Raw genomic sequence first — 19,888 nt, 5'->3', positions numbered from 1 at the left:
TTGTTCGCTGCCGCCTAATTCCTGCAGAGAGGCCTCACTTCTGGCGGCCCCGAAGTGACCTGACCACAATATTTTTATATCCCTATCATATGGAACATATCTCTTCTATGTGCAAATCCATAATTTAAACACATAAGGCCCCGGGATTTCTCCAGACCTCAAAGGGTTTAAACAAAAAGCACAGAGATTTGAAACCATGGTAAACAGAGTAAGCAAAAACATCAATACTGTGACTGTCATAGAAGAGCATCTCACTTGCATGAAAGACAACAAAAGAGTTATCTTATTACACACACGTCCTTACTAGAATGATAAAATCAATCAAAGTCGCTAACCACTCTAAATCACCCTTAAAGCTCTTAAGGTTATGTACATGCACAACTTGCACTGCTACGATCTGGTTAAATGTCAAGCCATAAACCTACAATGGTATTTTATACAAACAAGGGAACCCGAAAAATGGCTAAGGACCACAGGTATCAATTATATATGTAGAAAACAATGGTCCTGAGCAGACACTAAATTTTACATAAAATTAAATATAGACCACAATGGGCTACTATACACATCCGATGTCCAGCCGGACAGGGGATTTTTTATTCATCAGATACTCAAGGATATGGTCAAGGATATTTGAAAACACTACATTTATCGTGGGGCACAATCCTGCACCCTACAACATGGGGAACGTGCGGGGGGAAAAAGGGAATAACAATGCAGACAGTTTAGGACAAACAACAGTTACAGGCAAAGACTGAGAGCTGTAGCAACTTGCAGGCATAAATGGAGTTGTAGCAAGTTTGACAAAATAGAGACCACAACGAGTAAGCACAATGGATATTTGTAGCACTATTTTTTAAAAAGTCGACGTTTCGATCCCAAGCTCATTGATTAACGGGATCATCTTCAGGACTAAATTTATAACATTTGCCGGGTTTTTAGCGCCTGTTAGAGTAAAGAAAAGCAAAGAAAAAAGCTTGTGTGAACAAAGGAAAAACTTAGAACATATTAAGATTACTCGAAAGTTATAGCATGTCAGACGGTCAGGGTTATCAATTGTGCACATGGAGTTGTGGTTCAAACGATCGTGCTCGGGCCTATTCAGGTCAAGTGTGTGGGGATTTGTTTGTGAGTGTGCTATGGCAACAAGGATTTTATTAGTGACATTCAAAGGGGGAATGATGAATGACTGAAAGGTGTTTTGAAGTTAAGGCATCGGCGGGCTACCTAGTTTCTACGTAAATGGTGTAAAAACTAGAACCGTGTGAGTTATAAAAAGTGTGTGAATACGCATTCCGATCGTGAGCGGCATGGGGGACAGTCGTGTCTATTAAAAAATTGAGAACCGGTATCGGGAGGACGTGAAGTTATGAGAAACACGTAACCGGGGGTGTTATCCATTTCGGAATGGCGCGTGACTCAGTGAGAAAAATAAATAAATAAATAAATAAGTGTAAGGTGTATGCTTACCCCAATTGAGGACATAGGGGTATCACATATGGCAGATCAGAGTGGAAACTGACAGTGAAGACCAGCGTCAATGATGTTGCTTTTGGTTTGGTCGCTGTGAAAAAAGTTACATTGCGGTTGGAATTTGGTGTGTCATAATCGATGTGGGATTGGGATGTAATTAAGTCTAGGGCACATACCTTGCAGTTAAGGTTTCTATAATTGATTTAAATTGATTGATTTATCTATTTGTATAGCGCGCGATTGCCGGAGGGCGTCTTGGCGCTGAGATATACCACTGGGTCTGATGATGTTGACTAGAGCTGTGTGGAGAAAAGCCATGTTTTAACTTCCTTTCTGAAGGATTTCAGGGATGGACTGGTTTTTATGTCTAGTGGTAGTTGGTTCCATATTCTTGCTGCGTGTACCAGGAAGCTTCTTCCGCCCCAGTTAGTTTTCCTAAATCTAGGGACCCTGATGAGTTTCATTTGGCTGGATCTGAGCAGTCTGTTTGGCTCATATAGTTGCAGATGTGATTTTAGAAATTGTGATCCAGTTCCGTTTAGTGCTTTGTATGCCAAGCATAGTGATTTAAAATGTATCCGACTTACAATTGGTAGCCAGTGCAGGCTTTTCAGTTAATGGCTTACTTTTTCGAACTTTGGTATTCCTAGTATCAACCTGGCTGCCGCATTCTGCAGGCGTTGTAGCTTAACTAGGATTTTCTTCCTTGCTCCGGCATATAAGCCTTAGTGGGCGCTGGAGTTTGCTGCTCCTTGCCTGGATCGGCTGTTTGGTAGTTAGATTGTGGTGCAGATGGGCCACATTTCTATGCGCCGAGGTATTGCTTCAATATACTAATATGTTACAGTCCGAGCTTAAAGGAATTGAAAATAAGGGGAGGTTTTAGTCGAAGGCTGCCTAAGTGAGGAAATTCTTAAAACAGTCAATTACATCGGGGTTAGGGGTTGTCTTACCTATGGAGAGACACAGCAATGGAGATCTCTGTCCTCAGCAACGATGTGCTGTGTAGTGACCGGCTCAATGGCAGGTACTGGGCGCTAGTGTTTAGTGCTCTCATTTAAATAAAGCGGGAAAACACTAGAGGGCCTCAGAGGGGTGCCAAAAGGGAGGAAGGACTATGGATAGGTGATAGCTGTGTGTAACAGCGGTGGCCATCTTGGGTGAGTGAAAAACCAAGTGCGGTTAATGTGAAGTGCAATGCAAGGGCGTGCGTAAGTGTCATTGTTTGACATAAAAGGAGGAATTTACGCATTAACTTATTGCAGTTATTTACAGAACATGCTTTGGATAATGGCCTGCACAATTGGAAGTAAAATTTGAACATTTACTAATGAATGTAGTATATACAGTTGAAAGTCACAGTTTGTGGCATATACAGGTACAAGTCAAGGTTAGGAATTTTCTCAAGAGATCAGCCAGAACAACCAATTAAATTCCAAGGTGTTACAGTATGGTATTAGTCAATTCATAAAAGGGTAGTCCAGTCCTCATTCCTATTCAGGCCATTTTTGATTGTATCAAAAAGGATTATTGCTTTTAGTTCTTCACGGTTTAACAAGTGGGTCATGTTGCCTCCTCTCTGTGGCAATTTGAGTACCTTCAGAATCGTCCAGCGGATGTCATCTTCGTTGTGTTTGGCATCCGTGAAATGTTCCACCAGTGGTGCGTTGGGTGTGTTACACCTGATACGACTTCTGTGCTGTCCAATTCTTGTCTTTACTTTTTGTGTAGTCTGGCCAATGTACAGTTTCATACAAGGACAATGTATTAAATAGATAACATTGCAGGTATTGCAATTAGAGAAGGCATTCTAATTTACTGTAATGTTATTGGCAGTGAAACTTTTGCCTTCAATCGTAAAATCACAAACATTACATCCACCACATTTGAAGTGTCCTAGGATAGGAGAAAGACCCCAAAAAGAATCAAGTGTTACGTGGGGGACAGTGGTGGGAAGAGCTGCTCTTACCAAGTGATCTTTCAAATTTCTGCTTTTCCGGAAAGCGAATAGCGGTCTTTCAATGCTAAGACTGCCTGCATTAATGACTGGCCAGTGCTGAATTATAGACTTTCTTATTTGGTTGGATACTGGTGAAAAGGTAGTGACGCAGGCTATTCTTTCCAGTTCACTTTTGGGTTTGGGAGTCAGAAGTACATCACGCGGGCAGTACCATGCCCTTTTGGATGCATTTTTTACTATCCTCTTGGGGTAACCACGATCTTTCAGTTTATATGAGAGAGTGGCTGCCTCTCTGAAGTAGTCTGCTTTGGAAGAGCATATAGAAGTGAATCCCTCAGGGCCCTGGGGTGGTTACTTCCGTAACTGAGCAGCGTGTTCCGCTCAGTGGGTTTTCTGTACAGACGTGTAAGTAATTCGCCTTCAGAGTGGAAGATTGTCAGGTCAAGAAAGGCAATGGCAGATTTATCAGTGGAGATCGTAAATGATAGGCCTGAGCACTTGTTATTTAACCAATGAAGGAATTGTTGTAGTGCACTGATGTCATGTCTCCAAATGATAAAAATGTCGTCAATATATCTTCGCCATAGGCAAATGCCTGGGAAGAATGGATTTGTGTCAGTGAGAATGGAACCTATCTCCAATTGGTCCATGAACAGAATCGCTAAGTTGGGGGCAAAAATTGCGCCCATAGAAGTCCCTTTGATTTGTTGGTAATACAGGTTATCAAAAGTGAAAAAATTCCTTGTCAAACAGATTTCTAACAGTTGTAAAATGAATAGTGTTGGAACAGTATGGGGGTGGGGGCGGGAGTCAAGTGTTTTTTGTATTACCAATAGAGCCGCTGTCTGTGGAATGTTGGTATACAGGGACTCTACGTCCATGGTGCATAGTGTATCTGATGTGGGGTCGAATGGATGGTGTTCGATAAGGTTTATCATAGCCATGCTATCTCTCACATAGCAGGCAGTGACAGGTACACATTCTTTGATGAAGAAATCTACGTAAGAACCAAGAGGCTCAAGGATTGCGTATTCACACACTTTTTATAACTCACGCGGTTCTAGTCTTTACACCATTTACGTAGAAACTAGGTAGCCCGCCGATGCCTTAACTTCAAAACACCTTTCAGTCATTCATCATTCCCCCATTGAATGTCACTTATAAAATCCTGCTTGCCATAGCACACTCACAAACAAATCCCCACTCACTTGACCTGAATAGGCCCGAGCACGATCGTTTGAACCACAACTCCATGTGCACAATTGATAACCTTGACCTTCTGACATGCTATAACTTTCGAGTAATCTTAATATGTTCTAAGTTTTTCCTTTGTTCACACAAGCTATTTTCTTTGTTTTTCTTTACTCTAACAGGCGCTAAAAACCAGGCAAATGTTATAAATTTAGTCCTGAAGATGATCCCGTTAATCAATGAGCTTGGGATCGAAACGACGACTTTTTAAAAAATAGTGCCACAAATATCCATTGTGCTTACTCGTTGTGGTCTCTATTTTGTCAAACTTGCTACAACTCCATTTATGCCTGCAAGTTGCTACAGCTCTCAGTCTTTGCCTGTAACTGTTGTTTGTCCTAAACTGTCTGCATTGTTATTCCCTTTTTTCCCCCCGCACGTTCCCCATGTTGTAGGTTGCAGGATTGTGCCCCACGATAAATGTAGTGTTTTCAATTATCCTTGACCATATCCTTGAGTATCTGATGAATAAAAAATCCCCTGTCCGGCTGGACATCGGATGTGTATAGTAACCCATTGTGGTCTATATTTAATTTTATGTAAAATTTAGTGTCTGCTCAGGACCATTGTTTTCTACATATATAAACCTACAATGGGTTCTGTTTGGGAAGAAAAGTTTCATTTAAAATACTGCTTATGGGAAATATCTTGAACAAATTATTAAATGATGAACACAACACACAAGTCTGTAGTTATGCAGTATATTTGTATTCATATACCGAAGTTATGCAATAGTATGAGAATAAAAATCTCAAACACAGCTGGTATATAAGCATGACATACAAGATACTCAGTAACATAGTGACACAGTGTGATCATGTGGATCTGACAACAAAAACATAATGTGTGAACAAATGATGTGACGAGGGGTACCTTTTCTTTTTCCACTTCTGCTCTAAAGACAGTCGCAGTTGTATTATTTGAGGGTACTTCAGGCTTGTTGGCCGAGGATACGGAACCTTTAAGATAGATTTCGTCGAAGTTTTGACCCTAATGGTACATGTTCCCATTTAACCATCACAATGGGTCTTCCTCAGGGCTACAAACGTGCAAACGGCCTGGATGGTGATAGAACAATATTAATACGGACAGTTTCTCTTGTGAATACGCTTGACACATTTTTTTTACTCCACCCAGCAACACGTGCACTACCTGTCGCCTTTTACGATTCTCATTAAGACCCCGGGCATTCCAGGACATCATGGACATGCTGGATGGACCGTCAATAATACCCGGCTGAGTCATCTAGCGATAGTGGAATGTATAACTGAATTGAGAACCATGTTTGATAAATAATCTGTGAGTGTGTGCAAAACGAAATAGGATCAACAATAGTTCTGAAACAATAAACATCCCCCCGCAACCTCCCACCCAACCTTACTGCAATAAAGGCAAGGCAAACCCATAGTTGAGAGCGTGAGATATAGTACCTATTGACTTTAAATTGGAACGAGATAACCCTGAAACGGTACTTTAGGAAAACCATAAACCAACCCAAGGTGTACACCAAGAGGGGTGGCAACGCCACACCAGTCGACCAACTTTATGCAACATATGAAACTGGTCAATAGTAAAATCCCCATGCATTTTAGCGAAAGCGATGAATGAACAGCGCAGTAGAGTCAACCATCTCTGGAGCCAGAAAAAAGTTCCATGCTCACGTCTGACCCACTATGTGGAGGAGAGGGTCCGCTCTGGCCCGCAGCCGTCTGGTTCGTGTTGTGTTTGTAAGTGCGGCAAAATTCCTGCACGTCATTAGGAGTGTCAAAGATGCACGCCTGGCGCTGTACCTCGACCCTCAGCCTGGCAGGATAAAGCATGCCGTATTTCAGTCCCAAGTTTCTGAGGGTGGCCCTCACCCCATTATATTTGCGTCGGGCCTCCTGTACCATGATGGTAAAGTCTTGAAAGAGGGCGAGTTTGGATCCTTGCCAGTTGGTATCTCCGTGCTCTCGGGCGAGGCGTAGCGCAGTATCTCGATCTCAGAAGTTCATTATACGTGCAATTATTGGGCACGGAGGGCAGCCAGGGTTAGGCCGGGGCCCCATTGTGCAATGGGCATGTTCTACCACAAAGCCAGGGGTAAATGACTCCCTTCTGAACACATCCGACAATAGTGTTTCGCCAAAGAGGTAAAGTCGCCCAGTGGCGGTGGTCTCTGGCACGCCCAGAATGTGGATGTTGTTGCGCTTCGAGGTCCTCATTTTTAATCGCCACTTCCTTCAATATGCATTCGACCCTTTCCAGTCTTTTAACAGATTGTACGGTGCCGTCTTCGATATCCGATATTCGCGCCCCGCCACATCTAAGCATCTATCGTGGGCCAGGATCTTGGCCCCCAGTGCCTCCATATTCTTGTAGAGAGAGTCAAACCGCCCATCTAAAGCCCGGAAGCCTGCTCTCATCTCCTGTAGTAGCGCGTTTGAAGTTGAAGAGGGGGGGTTAGCTTGTTCTGAACCATGTCTGCCCTCAGCTACGGTGGAATTCTCCTCCGCGGCCCTCTCAGTTATTTTCTCGAAGGTAAGGGTCTTCTGCTTCGGATCCTTGCAGCCCATGTCGCAGCGCAGGGAGCTGAAGAAGGCCGCAGTAGATTGTCTGCTGTAAGGGGAGTGGAAGATGAGGGGGCATGGGTCCAGAGATAAGGGTAACAATAGATTACTGTAGCCTGCGTGCAGTGCAATATGCGTGATTCTCCCCTATTATGTTCTTGTGAAGCAGGCACGCCAAATTTCTTCTACTCTTCTGCGCGGAGCTAGCCCCTGAGGTGGAGCAGGAGCGTGACAGGGCACTGTGGAAATGACGTGGGGGGGTTAGTGAGAGTTAGCAATGCGTCACTGTAAAATGCCCCTTAAGAACATGGGCAGCAGATTTTTCAAGTAGGTGTAATGGGGAAGTGGCAGGATGGCTATGTGATCAGGAGGCATCAGGGAAAGGCATCCAGTTCCCTGAGGGGACGAGGGGGCCAGCAGTACACCAGATGACCAGCGCTATCCACTGAGCGCCGTCTCGTCACACCCTAACGTCTCGCCGTGCCTGTGTGATGGCGATGTGCAGGCTGCACCAGCTTGGAGCAACAGGAGTCACAAGGGGACTGGGAGGGCCAGAAGAACACCCACGGGCTGGCGCTGTCAAAGAGCGCAGTCATAACTTCACGTTAACGCCGGATCTCGCGGGGTTGCGCTCAGTGCCGCTGGGAGGCCCCGGGGATCCAGCAGCAATAGGTGAGGCAATGCAGTGCAGAGCAAACGGACACTGTAGGTAGTAGGCCGCGATGCGGCAGGAACACAGCAGGAGCCAAACCGGGCGCAGGGGGCAACAGGTCGCCTCCTACCTCCGCCTTGTTACAGTTAGCGCTGTAGCTTCCAGCTAGAGCGCAATGGCATTTGCGTAAGTTGCGCTCACGTCGACGGACCTGAGCGCATGCATATAAATAAAGGGGCGGGCGAACTCGGGCAGTTCGCCCCCAACTACGATACCGAGTCGGTCCATTATTTCAGCGCTGCGCGCCAGGCATAAGTAGCGCTACCGGCCCCCCCCCACTCCTTGCTAGTGATCAGGGGTGTGAAGCACAACACTGGCGATGAGGGTGGGCCCTTGCCCCTCCTTTCGTGCAGAGGGTACCTGCTAGTACATCCAGCTGCTGCAGCAATGAGGTGCGCCACACCAACCTCTTGGGACCCATACTACCGCCCACCGTGCAGCACACCTTAAAGGTAGAGTCGCCTGGCGGTGGGACGGGGTGCAGTGGCCTGCAAAGTGACACTGCGGACGAGTAGTGCGCAGTACACTTTTACCGGCGCAGCAAGCACGTGGCTTCCGCGCCACCATGAGCGACGAGGAACAGCCCGACCCTGCGAGGGTGCTGCCTCATCACCCCCCATCAGGGCTGCTACCCCCTTTCAGCGAAGCCGCTGACCCCACGACAGCCGCGCCACGATGGCAAACCTGGGTGGGCAGACTGGAAAACTACTTCATCGGATCCAGAGAGACAGATGGGGCAGTGAAAAGATCCCTCCTCCTCCACTACGCTGGGGAAGAAGTATATCTCCTGTTCAAACACCTGCCGAACACGGGGAACCCAGACGACTACAATGCGGCAGTGGCGGCCCTGAACGCGCACTTTGACCCCCAGGTCAATCCAGACTACGAACATTTCAAACTCCGGCAAGCAAAGCAGCGCGAAGGAGAATCAGTGGATGCTTTCCACACGAGACTCAGAGCCCTCGCAGACACTCACCTCGTAGGGGACCGGGCCAAGGAAGAAATCAGGGCACAGCTCATACTGGGAATCCGGAGTAAGACACTACGAGGATTAATACTCCGTCAACCTAATATCCCGATGAATGATATCCTCGTCCTGGCCAGGACACATGACCTATCAGCGGCGAGAGCGGAAGAAATGGACCAAGCCCTGGTAAAAGGGACAGACAAAGGCGCTGCAGTGAAAACGGAGAAGACTGACGCGGTGCGAGCGAAGGAAAGACCACAGAGACCCCGTGACTGGTGACCCCCAGCCCAGGCCAGACAGTGTGGCTACTGCGGGTATGAAGAGCACCCAACCAAAGCGTGCCCAGCGAAGGGAAAGACATGCACAAACTGTGGCATTGAAAACCATTTTGCGTCTGTCTGTCGGAGGAAGACGCAGAAAAGTGGGAATAGACGGGACAGACCGATGAGGAGGATGGTGAGGCAACTGTCCCACACGTCGCTGACGTCACAGCCCAAGTCAAGAAGCGAGGGGACCAGAGGTTACCGAGACTCAGATACAGCTTCTGACGATGATGAGGAAACATATCTAATATCGTTCACCAAAGCCCTAAAGAGTACCAGGCGACCACAACCACGATGGGACATACTCATAGCTGGGTCAGCAGTAAACGCAGTGATTGACACAGGCGCGTCCGTAACGGTGATGGGCGTACAGCAATACAACCGTCTCAGACCAAAACCTGAACTCCGACAATCCAAGGCCAAGATCTACGCTTATGGGAGCGACACGCCGCTACCATTGAAAGGCAAGATGACCGTAGCAGTGCATTCAGAAAAGTCGGAAGTGGTCATTGACATCCACGTCATTGACCAAGAAGTAGACACGCTACTCAGCGGAAACGCTGCGGAGGATCTAGGACTAATTGCGTTCCTCAGGAAAGTCCAGGACAAACAAACCGAAGACCTGCTGGAGACGTTCAAAAGCCTATTCTCAGGGCTGGGGAAGATCAAGAGGCCTCCACATTGACCCCTCCGTAACACCAACAGCCCTCCGACACAGGCGTATACCATTCCACCTACGCCCGCTAGTAGAAGAAGAACTCCAGAGGCTAGAGGAACAGGGAGTAATTGAGAAGGTCACAGGGTCCACACCATGGGTATCGCCAATGGTGATCGCCGAGAAACCCCGCCAGCCCGGGTAGATCCGGCTGTGCATTGATATGCGCCTACCAAACAAGGCCATCAAACGGGAAAGGCATATCACGCCCACCATGGACGATATCGTGGCTGATTTAAACGGAGCCCGATGGTTCTCAAAATTGGACCTCAATGCGGGATACCACCAGCTCACCCTAGCGAAAGAGAGCCGGTACATCACCACATTTAGCACACATATGGGACTGAGATGGTAGAAATGGCTAAACTTTGGAATCTCATCGGCAGCCGAGATTTTCCAAAACACCATCAAGGACATTCTGCTCGGCCTGCCAGGTGTCTTAAACGTGAGCGACAACATACTGATATACTCCAAGACGGTCGATGAGCATTACAAACACGTCCGAGCAACACTGTCACGTCTGCAGGAACATGGCGTCACCCTACATCGAGATAAGTGCCAGCTGTTTCAGCAAACAATCGAATTCTTCGGCTATGTCTTCACTAAGGAAGGCATCCAAGTGGACCCCCGGAAGTCACACGCCATCAAAGCGGCCGCAGCCCCAACGTCAGTAGTGGAGGTCCGCAGCTTTCTGGGGATGGCCACTTACTGCGGACGATTTATTCCGAATCTGGCCACCCTTGCCGAACCCCTCAGGCACCTCACCAAGACAGATGTGATGTGGCAATGGACAGTCGCAGAGGAGACAGCATTCCAAACGATCAAGGAGGCTCTCGTAGACCAGACCACACTGGTCTACTTTGACCCGAGCAAGAAAACCGAGATCTTAGTGGACGCCAGCCCCGTAGGGCTAGGAGCGGTCCTGACGCAAGAGCAAGGGCCAGGACAGTGGGCAGCTCTAGCATACGCCAGCAAGGCCCTAACGGATACGGAGAAACGCTACTCACAAATCGAGCGCGAAGCCCTAGCAATCCGATGGAGCTGCCGTCATTTCCACCTGTACGTGTGCGGGCACCCATTCACAGTAGTGACAGACCATCAGCCGCTAGTACCGCTCTTCCGAGGAACGGCGCCCAACCCACCTCCACGGATAGAACGATGGGCCATCAATCTCCAACAATACCACCTAAGCGTGATATACAGACCAGGATCCAAAAACCCGGCAGACTTTTTGTCCCGGCACTCCGAGACCGGTAGCCGACCTATGCCAATAGATGAAGAGGAAGAGACAGAAAGTCACTTGGACATGGTGGCTGCCCTGACGTGCCCCCAGGCATTGACGCTAGAGGAGGTCTTGGAAGCAGCCGAACAAGACCCCAGTGCTGGTCAAGGTCAAAAACACAATCCTAGAAGGAACCTAGCAGCAATTTTTACAAACAGCTAACTCATGGACCAGCGAAGAGAGAAATGACCTCCAACACATGTGGAGGATACGACATGAGCTGAGTGTGACCAGGGGAGGACTCATCCTACGGGGCTCCAGAATCGTTATTCCGGCCGCTCTCCGGACAAGAGCAACGCAGCTGGCACACAAAAGACATCAAGGGATGGAAAAGATGAAAGCTCGAATGAGGGAGAAAGTATGGTTCCCGAGCATGGATGAGTTAGTAGACGACGCAGTTCGCAGCTGCCAGCCGTGTCAGATAACCAGTGGAGCCCAGCCGCCAGCCCCCATCATATCCGAGGAACATGGCCGATGCCCGTGGGAGAAGATCAGCGTGGAATTCGGGAGCCTGCCCGATGGGCGAGTCACGCTAGCGATCATCGACAGCTACTCGAAGTACCCGATAGCCGAAGCGCTGCAATCTACCGCCTTCACGCACGTAGGCCCAGCCCTGGAAAAAGTATTTGGAATGTTCGGGTGCCCAGAGGAACTGCGAAGTGACAATGGACCCCCGTTCCAAGGGCACGAATTCGAAGAGTTTCTGAAATCACACGGCATCCGCCATCGGCGAATCACCCCTCAGTGGCCACAAGCTAATGTAGAAGTAGAACGGCTCATGCGTACCATCAATAAAGCACTGCGCATCGCTGTGTCCGAACAACTAGACCCCGAGCGAGAGTTGCAGCGATTTCTGGGTGAATATCGCAGCACCCCCCACTGCTCAACCCGCCAAGCACTGTGGGCCCTGATGTTCAATGGAGCTCGGAGAGACGGGCTACCAGTCGCTCCAGGCTGGACGGCCCCGCCCTTCGACGAGGAGAGGGCATTCCAGAGGCACCAAGAGCGAAATGACAAAGTCAGTAAGGCGCGGAGAGCCGCGCCCAGAGAGATCCAAGCCGGAGATATAGTAATCCTAAGAGAGCAACGGTCCTGGCGAAAATTCAAAACAAGGTATGAAAAGGGCTACTGGAGAGTGGTCGACCGGCAAGGAACCATGGTGACGGCATGACGAGGAGGAGAACTGGTCACCCGGAACATATCGTGGTTCAAAGTAGTGAGGAGCCCCGCTGATGACGATAGAACCACCAAGGTCGAAGAAGAACACGACCCCGGGGCTCTCCCAGCCAGCATCCCCAGCCCCATCCCCCAGTGCGCCCCCGGGTCAGATCCGAAGGATACCGAGAGCCCTGGCGGTGAACCAGGGAAGAGGACAGCACCAACAACCCAAACCACGGCCCCTCGGGGAAACTCGAGGTATGTGCTGAGAGACAACTCCAGGCCCAGCAGCCGGTTGAGAGACTTTGCGTGCCAAGTAAGTGACGCCACGGAATAATGTTTGAACTGTTGTGAAGGACCGAGTTGTAGAGGGATGTTACAGTTAGCGCTCTAGCTTCCAGCTAGAGCGCAATGGCATTTGCGTAAGTTGCGCTCACGCCGACGGAAGTGAGCGCGTGCATATAAATAAAGGGGCGGGCGAACTCGGGCAGCTCGCGCCCAACTACGATACTGAGTCGGTCCATTATTTCAGCGCTGCGCGCCAGGCATAAGTAGCGCTACCGACCCCCCCCCACCCCTTGCTAGTGATCAGGGGTGTGAAGCACAACACCCCTCACGTTCCGCTCCCCCGCGGGCACTATCCTCGCAGAGCCTTAGGGATGAGGCGAGAGCTGCACCACGGAGGTGCCCAGGGGCAGCCGCCCCCACTAACTTGCCAATCGATAAAAAATGGAGGGGTTAGTCAAGAGGCAGGCCCAACCTGCACCGGGCGCACTCACCGCTAACGTAGGTCCCTGTTCCCAGCAGGCCGTGGCCCTGGATCTCGTCACTCTGTCTCACCGCTGCACCTGGCTTGGTAGGCCTCCGATACTGCACGCCTCAATCCGCGATCTGCGGGTACTGGAACGTCATCACAGCAGAGTCCTGCCACGATGTATGCGGCTCAGCGCGGGCAGTGGGTCATTAACAGCACAGCGGTGATGTCGTAGAAGCAGTTACTGCGCAGGATGTGGGGGATTTAGCAGGATTGTTGGGCTGATCGGCGGAGCTTCAATGCCGCGCGGCCATCTTGGACGGCAGCTCGGCCACGCCCCCCAACTCCTCAAAATCTTTGGATGGCTCCTGCTCAACGGACAAAGAACCATCACATAAGATCTCATCACTTGCAATCTGGACTAAGGAAGCACAGTCTACGTCTTCATCACTGTACAGCTCACCAAGAGACTCCAGGTCATTCAAAATGCAGCAGCACACATCTTGAGTACCTCCACTGCTCATAACCGCACACTCTACAAGTTTCTCACACACAAATACAAAACATTGCACAATCATGGCCTGCATGTCTGAAGAGCTGCATCAGTGTCCACATACTAAATATACACCTTGGCTCAGACAGCCCGCTGTTTGCTCAAGTCCCCCACCTCTAAAGAGACAGTGGGCACGCTTTCTCATACCTGGCTGCTAAAGCCTATACTTACCTCTCCATCAGAGCCACCAGCTCATTCCCTTTAAATCTGCCAGGGCTTCATCCTCCGACGTCAGGAGCCAGGATACCCTCCAAGGCGCTATGCAAATACGCATAAAATAACATGGGGCATAGAGGGCCCAAATATTTGCAATGAAAGTGTGAAGCGAGATTAACATACAATGCTGGTTAAGCACAATCTAGGCAGAAAAGGCAGTTTCATAAGGATGTCACTCAGGAAGGATCAGGTAACGCCATGTCGAAAACAGATATTAGCCTATAAACGACACCAAACATGCCACACGAGAAAGGTATGCCATTTTAGAAAATCTCCACTGGACTGTAACTCTTTTTCAGGAGATGAGGGGCTTAGCGAGCCCCTAGACACTCAGAATAAGGTCCACTCTCGAGACATGAAATATAGGATGAATCTTTACATTTTAGGAATATACAATTATACTGCCTCAATTCATGTTAATTGCTTAGCTGCAAAAAGTAACCCAGTTTATCAGAACAAATTTTAGATGGCACCCAGGCATCAATAAGTATTTGAAAGAGAGCACCACATAGTCTCCTCTCTTATATTCTGCTGAAATCCTTCGTTTTCTATCAGCACAACATTTGTAACCTATCTTTGTCTGTACTGGTGATTAGTCAGGTTATGAATCTTTTGTAGTTTCAAAACCAGATCATTGACAGGTGAATCTTCTGAAATATGGATATCTGTAAGTCAAAGCTTTGGGTGCAAACCATATAAACAAAAGAAAGGATCCTTGGTGTAGTTAATATACAGGGCTTACCGTAAAACATTATATGGCATGTACTCCGTCTCCATATTTCTACGAGCCATGTCCTGTAATTTTAAAGTTGTCTCTAAAACCTTTCCACAAAGACAACAGCTATGCCTTACTAGTCAAAGACAAAGGGGCATATTATCAAGCACAGCGTTAACATTATCGCAGAAAACCGCCGCTAAAGCGGTGATAATGGGCTCGATAATATGCCGCAGAGAATTCCAATAGAAGCCCATGTTGACACCAGAACATGGGCTTCTATGGGAATTCTCAAGGGCATATTATCAAGCCCATTATCGCCGCTTTAGCTGCAGTTTTCTGCCGCTAAAGCGGCGATACTTTTAACGCCGTTTCTTGATAAATACTTCGGTGTTTAATATGACCAAAAACACAGACATTCACTGAAAAAAACAAAGATCAAAGAGACATGGTTAGGTTTGCTCAAAACACCATAATGTATGTTTAGAAAACCTCTAAAATTGACTGAAAAAAGTGTGGTTTAAGTGCAGTTAAGTTACAAAACAAAATATAAAAACCACTGAGCTTCTTCACCTGTAATGGTTCAGTAAACACATTTCTGGTAAACTAACCAAATCTTGTGCCCTCTCCTGCGCTGCTTATGACCTCAAATTTCCATCACTCTTGACATAGCATCATTGATGACATCTCAAATGCAAGAAAGTTAAACTGGTAGCCATTTTTGAACACCTTAGTCTTTCAAATCAGACACTGCAGCACACAAGTCTTCTTGCTGTTTGCTTCCTTCCTCCACGCTGGACCAGAGACCAGGCGGCAAGACCACCAGCTCCAGCATTCCTCGTGGCCAGTAGCACCCCATGTCACCGCATTGCGCCAGGAGGCGCTTCAAAACCAGCCGCAGGCTCCCGCAGCGCAGTGCCCACTTCTTGCTATTTGCTTCCTTCCTTCACAATGGACCAGAGGCCGAGGGGCAAGACCACCAGCTCTAGCATTCCTCGCAGCCAATAGCCACCCATGTCACCGCATCGCGCCAGGGTGCGCTTCAAAACCAGCTGCGGGCTCCCGCAGCGCAGTGCCCACTTCTTGTCTTGCTGTTTGCTTCCTTCCTTCACAATGGACCAGAGGCCGAGGGGCAAGACCACCAGCTCTAGCATTCCTCGCAGCCAATAGCCACCCATGTCACCGCATCGCGCCAGGGTGCGCTTCAAAACCAGCTGCGGGCTCCCGCAGCGCAGGACCCGTTTCTTGCTGTTTGCTTCCTTCCTCCACGCAGGACCAGACACCAGGGGTAAGACCACCAGCTCCAGCATTTTTCACAGCCAGTAGCTGCCCACGTCACCGCATTGCGACAGGAGGCGCTTCAAAACCAGCCCCGGACACCCGCAGGGCGGGACGCGTACAGGCGGGCCCTGTCCAGCGCCTGTAAGCGCCTGAAAGCGGCTGGGGTGGGCCAAGCCCCTAATATCTCCAGTTCGAGGGCTTGGGCTGTCTCATTCCTAAGGTACTATTTGGTATTTTTCTTTAGCTTACTTACTGCCCCATATTCTAATCGCCTAAACCTTCTTACCATCCTCTGCAGTATTGACTCATTGACTGCTTGGCATGGGGAAAAGGAAAGTTTCTGAAGCTGGGCCGGGAGGGGCCAAGAAGAAGAGATCCAAGAAACAGTCCCAGGTCTTAGGCCACAGGGCACGAATCTGGGAACGAAGGGCAGCATGGGGCGAACGTACTAGATCGCATTGAGAACATCATTGCAGATTATGAGGGGTTGTTTGTGACACCTGTTTCATCCATTGACACCCCCGCCCCTGCTTCCTCCAATATGGCTTCTCACCCATATACCTCTGCTGGGTCTACCAACACAGGGTATGGGAACATGCCAAGTTTATTTAAGAAAGTGGCTAGTAAAGCACATCCAACGCCAGTCCCAGAAGCACTAAAAGAGCCCCCTTGTAGCCTTTTGTGCCCTTCGAGTGAAGCCTGCATCCCGGTTGGTACCACCTCTAGAGCTCCCCCCTATAAAAAGTGGTCACAGGCAGCTTTGCAACTGACTGCTATATCCTTGGAATACAGGCTAAGGGCTACCAATGGGAGAACTAGCTCCGATAAAGGAGGGGGATGACCTTCAGTGGAACAAATGGGTTGAGTAGTATAGATTACTTACTTGTGGATCTCACCCTATGGCCTCTAGTACAGGACATGGTCACCATCCCCTCCTGTGAAAGTGACCATAATCTCCTTAGCCTGACTGTTGAACATCCATGGGGTGAAAAGGGGCGGGTCGCTTCTATCCCATTGAGCACCAAGGATGTAATCCCTACAAACGATAAATGCTGGCTCAAATGGCCCGCAATTGTGGCAGACGAACAAAAGATCAAATCAATTAGAAATGACATAGAAAAGCATTTGAAGATCCTGTCACTAGCGACCAATGATTTGACTACAAATGCAGCGCTTTACACACGGACGTCTTCAAACATTTGGCCAGGTCCTTTTATGTTTACACCCATAAGAACAGACCTAAACAGGGGAGATCACTAGGAACAAACATGTGGTTTAACAAGGAGTGCAGGGTATTGAGAGGGAGATTGTCTATAGCCATCAGAAACAGGGATACTCCCATGATACGCAAAGTCAGGAGTTTCTACAAACAGGCACAAACCAAATCCAAGAGAGAATGGGACGAAAGGAGATGGGAAGAACTAGGGAAGGCTATCATGCACCCAGATAGCAGGATGTTTTGGTCACTTTTGTCCAAGGGCAATTTTGAAAGATCGCCCCCTTTGGCCAATAACGTCCCAGCTACGGAGTGGCATAAACATTTTAGTGATCTGTACTCTATCACTAGCATCCAAGACAGACCTCAGATGTTTTTTGATATAGGTCATCCAGTAGGTAGCCTCTCATTCACTAGAGAGGAAATCCTGTCTTCCTTGGACGCAATCTCACCTGCAAAAGCCCCAGGCGACCTTTTCCTCTCAGATAGGAGAAACTGGGCAACAAACTTCAAGATACTGGCTAATTACATAGCTGGCGGGGGAAGATTCCAGAATCGTGGAAAGGGGCCAAAATAATCCCCATTTTTAAGAAAGGTGACCGGTTGAAGCCCTCCAACTACCACCTGATCAGCTTGATCGATTGTGCCCAAAAGGTCTTCTGCCGCTCTTTCCTAGCTAAGATCCAGGATTGGATGGAGGAGAATCACATCCTCTCTCCACTCCAAGCGGGTTTTCGATGGAAGACCAGCACTACCGATCAAGTTTTTCCTCTTACCATGCTGTATTGGAAGGTAGTTGTGCTGGGCTAGGGTAGTCTATATCTAGCTTTTATAGACTTAAAAACAGCCTTCAACCTTGTGCCTAGGGATTCACTTTGGCGGGTGCTTAGGGACATGGGAATGCCCCTGGAAATTCTGGAGCTCCTAATCAGGTTGCATGAAGAGAACTTTGCCCGTGTAAGGTGGGGGAACCAGGGCCAAACCTCTGAGCCTATCATGATCCAGTGGGGGGTTTGCCAGGGCTGTGTTTTAGCCCCAACCCTTTCCTCTTTGTATGTTAACCTAGTAGCTGATCTCCTGTGCTCCATCCCAGCTGAGGCTCCGTCTTTGGAGAACCACAAAATGTTCACACTATCATTCGCAGATAATACCCTCCTAGTTTCTAAATCTCCCATGGGCCTCAAAAAACTATTTCATCAATTCAAGGCTTTTTGTGATAGGAGGGGTTTGGAAATCAACATCACCAAAACCAAGCTAATGATGCTAAATCCCCACAAGTCCTTTAAGGAAAATTTGTTTCTGAACAATGCTCCGGTTGAGAGGGTTAGCTCATTTGACTATCTGGGTATTAGGCTGTCGGAGGGAATGGCCTGGAAGAACCATCTAAATAAATCATCTCTCAAATTATCCCAGCTAACTGGGGCTCTGAGGCAGGAGCATTGCCTATCATATACTAAGCCAGCACCTGCTCTCAAATTGTATAGCTGTAAGGCTGTGAGCAGTGCTCTTTATGGGGCAGTGTTGTGGGGTACAGCAAACATAAGTGATCTTTTAGCAGTGGAGAACAAGTTCCTCAGAAACTTGGTATCCCTTCCTCAAAGTACCCCTCTCCTTCCACTTAAACTTGATTTGGGTATTAAGCCTATCAATGATCTTGCGTGGCTTAGCCTACTTCTGTTTTGGCATAGATTGGTCACCACTCCTGATCTGGCACCGTACGTTGCAGCTTTCAGTGAGGTTTCTGCTCTGGATATTACCAAAAAGATTGGCTGGATCAAACATGTAGATAGTCTTCGGTCAAGCATTGGCTTGCCAAAACATGATATTGGCTGCCCACCAACCTACACTAGAGGACAAGCCAAGCTATTGTATTGGACATGGGTTGAGCAGAACAAACTCTTGAAAATCCAACAGGGCAGCCTAACAGACGCTTTCGTAGACTTGAAAATCAATTGTCTGTTAGAAAGCTACTTTGATATCATCAAGGTTTCAGCCGATAGGAAATTGTATATCCAGTTCAGACATGGTAGCTTACCAATCAATGCTTTTACAAATTCTTGACAGATCAATAAATCTCAACCTAAGGGCTGTTCTTGCTGTTCCTGCCCATATGAATCAATAAGCCATGGCCTATAGCCTATGCCATGCCTATATGCCTATGCCTAGGCCTAGGCCATGGCCTATAGCCTATCATAGCCTATGCAAAACCAAGGTGCAAATGGCTAGCTCCAGTGTGCAGACAACTTGGTACCCGAAACTCTAAAGAGGCCTTGCGCATATTGAAATCAGACGCTAGACCTTTTTTATGCCTGCGCAGCAACTAAATTTCTAGGCCACTTTTGGGCAATTAGAAGCAGGGTGCAGCGAACTTCCTTGTCTGGTCCTGAGAGCTAAAATAGAAAATGCGACGACCAGTTGAGTGAGGATTAATCCCCAATGCTGCTACTTTTTATATTGTAAATAGTTGTCCTTTTAGTATTATTTTATGCGTTTTAACTCCGTCATTTGTCTGACTATGAGCAAGGGCGATTTTAAGGGAAAAAGTGTTTTTTAGGAACTGCCACCCTATGTCTTGGATGCAAACCTGTTGACTGTCCCATACAATATATGCGAATGCACTAGCACTTTAGTTAGGTGGTTTTATTGCCCTGCCTTTTATTGCTGGAGACATCAAAACTATGACCTACCTGAGAATTGCATTGTTTATGCTCTTTTGCACATTGTTATTATTATATCAATCACAGCCATTTTATATCTTCAAAT

This window comes from Triturus cristatus, chromosome 3_2 (assembly GCF_964204655.1).
Source record: "Triturus cristatus chromosome 3_2, aTriCri1.1, whole genome shotgun sequence".
NCBI lineage: Eukaryota > Metazoa > Chordata > Amphibia > Caudata > Salamandridae > Triturus > Triturus cristatus.
This window is presented reverse-complemented; position numbering follows the sequence as displayed.